This window comes from Thunnus thynnus, chromosome 22 (assembly GCF_963924715.1).
Source record: "Thunnus thynnus chromosome 22, fThuThy2.1, whole genome shotgun sequence".
NCBI classification, from domain to species: Eukaryota; Metazoa; Chordata; class Actinopteri; order Scombriformes; family Scombridae; genus Thunnus; species Thunnus thynnus.
Window position 1 is genome coordinate 10,521,397 of NC_089538.1, and position 7,348 is coordinate 10,528,744.

The window sequence follows — 7,348 nt, forward strand, 5'->3', positions numbered from 1 at the left end:
CTCAAGTAATCATTACTATTGTTAACTTAAATTAAAAAGTTTTCTCCCCTCTGCTGTCCCCTCTCTTTCTTCTGCTTGCTCCCTCTCTGTCCACATTATTCTGCTCGCTGTCTCTAACTGTGCGTTCCCCCATTTCTCCTCTCCTGCACAACTTTATCTCCTCTCTCACTCTTATAATCAGTTAATTTTAGGGTCCCATAGAAGCTCTTTGTATCAAACGTTTCCTCGCCTGTGTTTTCACAAAACGTGAACCCTCTGCCCCTGACGCTCTGCGATACGAGAGACAATGTCCTCTCCACGCACCGTTAGCTGGCAATTACTGGAACTGCAGCCCTGCTCCAGCTCCTCGCCTACAAAGGGAGAATCAATACACCTTTGAGGGTTGGAGTGGAGCCTCAAGGGACACAAGAGGGGACTTAGTATCAGATAATGCCAGATAATCATTATCAATGTCAGATAATGACATATTTCATCATGCATAACAATACTGCATGCAGAATTGTTAGTAACATCCAAGAAAGTGCTGAAAGTAAAAGTTTCTTGCTGCAGTCCCGCAGGAATCTGGGCTTTTGTGTTTTCCTTTTTCATATTTTATTTTCCTCGGGCGCTCTGATGAAACGGCTGTTCTCAAACGGTTTCCATGTCTTCTTTGATTGGTTGTAGATTGAAATTTCAAGCAGATCAATCTCGAGGTTTGCGCGAAATGTCAGACGGTCGGATAAACAGAAGCAAAGAGGCAGGATGTAAATGACAGCCTATTATAGTTTTTGACATTTTCACAGTGCAGCAGTGACTCATGACCAAACTTGTGGCCAAAATCTGATATTTTGGTCAAATTAGTACTTACATGGCTGCTGCTCTTCAGCGATTTTCTGCAGTTTTGGACAGGTCTTAATAATCTTGTACACAGCCTATTATTTTTTTTGTAATTATAGGAGCTTTTGTTTCAGTGACCGAGTTAATGAAGTATCAGGAAAATAAAGTGTGTGTGAGCATCATATATCAAGGCAAGCGAACAGGGTTTCACTTAATTACACCCTGATAGCTTCTGTCGCTGTAGAGCAGGTTTTCATTTTGTCTCTCACATTGGTGCGTTATGAGTAAAAAGTCAGCCCCACATGTTCCCAGCTGGCCATGAAAGAGCTCAAGAAGAACACACACGCACTGTATACAATCCCATGGAGAGAGTATGTGCACCTTGCAGTCCTTGCTGTTAGATACATCACAGTGCTTTTGGCATCTGAAGCACTGCAGTGTAGAATAGCTGTGGTATGGCATCGGTATTGTATGTGCATTGTCAAATAGGTCGATTTCAGTTCAATTTTATTGCACTGGTATCTTGCTGGTATTCCTTTTTTTCTGGTATTTTTTTATTTTTCCACTCGTGCGCACTATAATCACGTTTTTCTTGCGTGATTCTAATTTAATTTTCATAGCCTCAATGGTCTCAGCTGCTCCAGAGGTCAAGCGGAGAAAATACACTCGCTCATGAACCCTGCTCTGGTTTGTTGGCATGGAAGGGTGCAGAGGATAAAGTGCTGTTGTGTGACTAGAATGTTCCGTCCCATCCTCAGCACTCAACCCACGATCTTGATGATATAAGCTCAAAGTCAAGGACACAAGTCGGTCTATAGGAGTCTTGGCCAGTGTGGCAGGGTGACTGTTTTTATACTAAGATTGATCCCAGGTACATGCCCCCCTCATCTACTCCCCACACCTCTGTTATAAACCGGTGTAATCAGTCACTCTCTTTGGCAGAGCCCATCGTGGACGGCCATGCAGAAAATGGAGCTCCTTCTCCATCATTCCGCAGACAGATCCACCCGCAGCCCCCATTACTTACTTGACTAAGTCTGTGTCAGCATCAGGCAGGTGTAAACAGGAGGGATCTCACCCTTCTGACATCACTATTAAAGTATAACGAAGTAGCTCAAATGCCTCCATTAGAAGACAAATTAATTGATAGATGTGCTGGAGCAAGCTTAATGTGTTCACTGATTCTTTTTGGATGGCGGGTGGTTTTTCAGTATTTAGTGTGTGTGTGAGTGTGTGTTGGGACTTAAATCTGCTTTTCAAATGAATTCATATAACAATGTCTTCGCTCTGAATGGTGCTTTTATTTTGATAGGTGTTGGTGCGTCTCAACCAATGTGCATGATTTGATCAGGTTTCCTGTCCTTAAGCATTTTACTGAAAACTCCTACAGTATGTTAGAGACCCTGTAAAAGGCTAAAGTTCTTATTTCTTAGTTACTCATTGTATTAGTCGAGGTTTGGGCTATTGCTGTGAAGCTGCTATGTTGTACTAGCACCTTTTTTTTCTTTTCTTTTTTTTTGTGCGAAAATCAAGGAATGTTAGTCTGATTATGTTGTGCTGAATGGAGCAGCAGTACCTAATGAACACAGAAAACAATTTAAATAGATAGATATATGAATGGAGTCTGGCTGGACGTCCCTTTAGATTGTATGATTGGTGGAAAACTACTTTACCTCGAGGTTAAAAGGCAGCCTGCTCAGCCGTGCAGTGACCCGTGAGAGTATAAATATATAACCGAGACAAAATATCCACACAGAGGTGTTTTTAACTACCTAGCATCAGAACCGACCCCCGGTCAGCTCACCCTGAGCCCGGCTCTGATATAAGGGCTGTGCGCCAGGTTAGCTTGTTAGCCTGGATGCTAGCTGTGGGATAGACCAGACCGGGGGAACTGCTGAACATACAGTACACATGCATTGAAGTGTACAACAGGAAGTGCCTAGCCCCATGGGGAAAAAAAATGTGAACACATGGATTAAAGCAAAAAAAAATCTTTTGACTGAAATTTTTTTCAAGCTGCAGCCAGGTCATATTCTCCATCTGCAATTTGTAAAACATTAGAGGTTACATTACTTGACGCCCGCCCGCCGCCAGGCCAAACCACTCAACCTAGGGGAAACACTGGTTACACTATAATACCAACTGTACCAACAAATTATGTACATTTATTTTAGTCTAAAATACAAAATGTGTAATATTTCACTCACTACTGTATATCTGAGCAGGCTCTAAGTTATATACTGTCCATAAAGACCTAACGTTAGCTGGCCAACTACCATCTGTAGCGTTTATGTTCGTTTATGTTTTCACTGTCACTGACTCATTTTCACTGATTGAACTTTCAACAATAATAATATGAATATTACCATTGTTATTCCATCGTGTCGAATTCTGATGTTTGATCTGTCAATCAGAACTATGAGTGACAGATCTACTGAGTGTGACAATCTGCAAAGAACAACATCTGGTTGGATGCAGCTTTCACTGTTTTTTGTACACCATCGAAATTCAGAAATGAGATAGAGAGTGAATGGGAAGTTACCCCTCTCTCTCTCTCTCTCTCTCTCTCTCTCTCTCTCTCTCTCTCTCTCTCTCTCTCTCTCGCTGCTCTCTCTCTCTCTCGCTGCTCTCTTTATACATCCATGCTCTCAACACCCCCCACCACCCCGTCTTTTTTTTCTCCTCGGAGCTACACTGATCTCATAAATGGCCTCTATGGACTCCAAAAGATGAAAATTCATTGTAGCGATGGAGAACTTAAACCCATATGAACATAGCATAGTTGTGGCAGTTGATTACCATCCATCGCAGTTGGCTTCTCTATAGTATGGTATTACAATATTGTGGTTATTGTGACAGCCCTAGTTGAGATACTCTATTTTCCTTCATTTGTTACTCATTTTTAAAGGTAATAATGTATTTTCCAGAAAAGAGTGATTCTTTGCATCCTTTTGTATGCAGGTAAACCCCTCAAAATCATTATATGCCTCTTATCGTCAAAATTCTGGACTGGTCTCCCTGCTGTGTGCCCGTCTGAATGGTCAAAGAGCAGCTTGAATGATTCAATTATATTCCAGACAAATGTGTTTTTTTCATCTCTGCCAGACATCTGGTAAATGTATCTGACCTTAAAACAAAAAGGTAGCCCTGCACTTTTTGCATCCCGAGTCAAGATTTTGTCTGTAAAGCTCTCTTGACGTCTCTCAACAGCTAGACAGGTAGATAAACTTCTAACATCTGTGGGTTGGAGATCAGAAACCATCATAAATTGGTTTGCTGATGTGTGACTAAAAAACAACCAATTGAGTCTTCCGAAAAGAATAGCAGCTGATTCCAACCAGTGCCCGATTAGAGCATCTTTAATGTTCATCATCTTTTAATGACATTATTTTTTCAACAATAACAGAACTTGCACAGCACACATCATCATGTTGCGGAACCGGTAAGACAAGTTTCTAAGCTGTTTCTTCGGGCACATTTAGGTATGACTGCAAAAAACCTTGAGCAGATTAAATGGTTGTGTGAATATGGCAAAAAGGAGAGGAGGTGATGTATGACACACTAAGCAATGAAGCATCCGCCCTGGAAGCAAGGTGTCATTTGGCATCTCTCTTCTGTCTCCTGCATTTTCCACGCACCACTGAAAACATCGCAAATTCAATTTAAATGCAAAGCAACAGAGGAAAAGGTATTTGTGTTTGCTGTTTACAGTACTTCTGCCTCAGCAATCACTGTGTTTCGGCCAATATGGCTAAGGTCTATCTCCTGGTATGCACTGTTCCACGGATCACACTGACCATGCTATTGCCTCTGACTGGCTGCTTGATACATTAGATTTATGCCTAATAAGGATGGATAACCCCTTTTCCTCTTGTTCCTTCTTTCAGTTTCCTCGCCCTATTTTTCCTCCTGCTGTCGTTTCCCTTCTCTTCTGTGATTAAACCGATCCCCCAAAGGACATCTGTGCTTTTTCCTACGATCTGTTTTTCAGTTTAAATTGATTCTAGTGTAACTTACATTAACACATCTGCGGATGCATGGCATTATGGAATAGTACAAATATATTATTGTGGACTTTGAATCACTGTTTGTTGTCCAGATAACGGGTTACTTGGATTCAATGATGGGTTAAGTGGATTTGTTCGATTGATTTGCATTGATTGGTCTCAAGCTAGCGCAATGATGATTCCTATAACCCTTTTCTGAAGGGGAAAGGATCACTTTGAAATAAACTTGTGCAGCACTCATTTGGATGCAGAGCCACAAGTTTTCAGCCTGCCAACAAACGGGCAAAGGCAAGTGTGTGTGACATGTTTTGTATCTCTCATTGACACTTATAATATTGTTGCAGAGAATGTTGACAGTCTGCTTTAATCAGGTCACATCAGCTCATACCCTGTCCTGGTCTGTCAGGTCAGACAGCTTGAGGACAGTGCAAACAGGAAGACATTTGTGGCATTGTCTGTGACAATAAGGTGATGGTGTACTGCACAGCAGAGCGAGCTGTCATAACTACTCTTTTCCTGTATTATTTGTAGGCCTTTGCCATCACGATGTTTAGTTCATGCACAAAAAAAAAAACAAGACAGAGTCTACAGTAATGCCAGTGGCTCTGTGAGGTTGTACAGCAATGCTTCAAGGTGACTGCTAGCATCAGCTAACAAGCTCACAATGACAATTTTAACATGTTTAGCATTTTAAATGTTTACCACATTCACCATCTTACTTAAGGATGGGAATGTGCTAATTAGCTCTAAACACAAAGTATAACTGAGAATTATGGGAATATCATTAGTTTTGAAGGTATTGGGTCATAAAAAAGTCTTGGATAAAACATTTTGACCAGATCTAGATGAAATGTCATGGGACTGGCAAAGTTATTACAATTCATCCTGAGGGAGAAATGAATGTCTGTAGCAAAGTTCATTGCAATCCATTCAGTAGTATATTGAGTCATTTTACTCAAACCCCCAAATGTCCACCTCATGTTGACGCTTAAGGAAAAGTCCAGGGATCAGCAAAGTCCTGAGGATTTTTCATTTGGGGATCGAGAATGTCTGTACAAAATGTCATAGCTATCCATGAAATAATGGTTGAGAAATTTCAGTCTGATCAACCAAGTGGCCGACATTGCCCTCGATAGAGCCACGTCGCTTACGTGCCTCCAAACTACTCTGCTTTACTCTGTTCCTTGTTATATCAACACTTTCATTTAGATGCAAAAACAAAAATGACCCCTGGTCAGTGTAAACTAGCCCATGAACAATATTTCTATTCAGTATTTTGTGCTCTTTCTGCATTGCATCTTGCTCAGCCCGGGGATTCCTGTTTTGCACTGTACAGATGTAATCTCATATCCAACAGGAACGGCTCGTGAAGAAAGGGGAAAAAAGTGTAATCTGAGCTTTGCTAGAGTAAATAGAGTGCAGTCAGTGGCGCAGAGATGGAAAAGCTAAAGGAGTAAATAGAGATGCAGACAAAGCAATATTTGCTTCCTGTGTTTTCATTCCTGTCCTTTGTGAAATGTGTTTCTTGATGCCAGGGAATGGGTTAGAAAAACTATTCTCTGAGGTGACAGTTTGACTGGAGAGCCAACCATTTCTCCATGCCAACATTAACAGATAAGAAAGAAAGCGATAGAAAAATAGTGTTCTAAAGCAAAAAAGAGTGCTTTTAATTATTATTTTATATAACAAAGACCAAAAAAAGAACTTATCCATATTAAATGAGAATTTAACTTTAATAGAGCTACAGTGGGGATATTTTTATAGGTTTGTGATTGCACAGAAGAACACTCCTCCTGTGCATATGTGCAGAGACACATGCACACTCATGTGACCTGAATCAAATTAAATCAAGAGATAGAATCTCAAATAGATTGGCGTGAAGCATGAACAGACACATAAAGTTGGTTCATCTTCTGCAGACACTTAACCAAGGTCACATAACATTCCTAGTGCTGTGATGCACCATTTGCAGCAGTGCATCATTCAAATAAAGTTGTCCATAAGTCCCTATCTTAAATTTAAACTGTTTATCTACTGAAATAGAGGATGTGTTTGAACTCTAGACTAACCCTGCTACTGCAAAATTCAAAGCTTCGACATAAACAAGCTGTCAGGGTCAGTTCAAGAGTTTTGGTTTATAATCATGTTAGGCTGGAGATATACTTGCTTTTAACTTGCCGCTTTTAACTTGGCTGCCTCACTTATCCTGCCTCCATTTGGAGCTTTGGTTGTGCACGTCCTCAGAAATTAATGCCACACGTACACAAAATAAAATACGCACATGAATGGTAGGGGCAGTGTAGGGGGAGTATTGGGATGTGACAAGGTCAGGGGTCAGTAGGCATGTCAGCAGCGACAACAATGGTGGAAAGTTTTGAAGACAAATTAATTGACCAAGTCAGCAATTACCTGCATCTGTACGATGAGTCATTGTCGCTGCACAGTGACAAATATGCTTGACGTGCTTGATTTCGGGGCCTTACATACCATCTACTGTGGGACTGCTGTTGCTTTTTCTGCCATGA

The 7,348-nt window shown here is 41.0% G+C and overlaps 1 protein-coding gene across 10 annotated transcripts in view; it reads left to right on the forward strand.

The window, feature by feature from the left end:
* kcnip4a (potassium voltage-gated channel interacting protein 4a) overlaps positions 1–7,348 on the forward strand; it is a 141,705-nt gene that overhangs the window by 54,775 nt on the left and 79,582 nt on the right. The window lies entirely within an intron of this gene.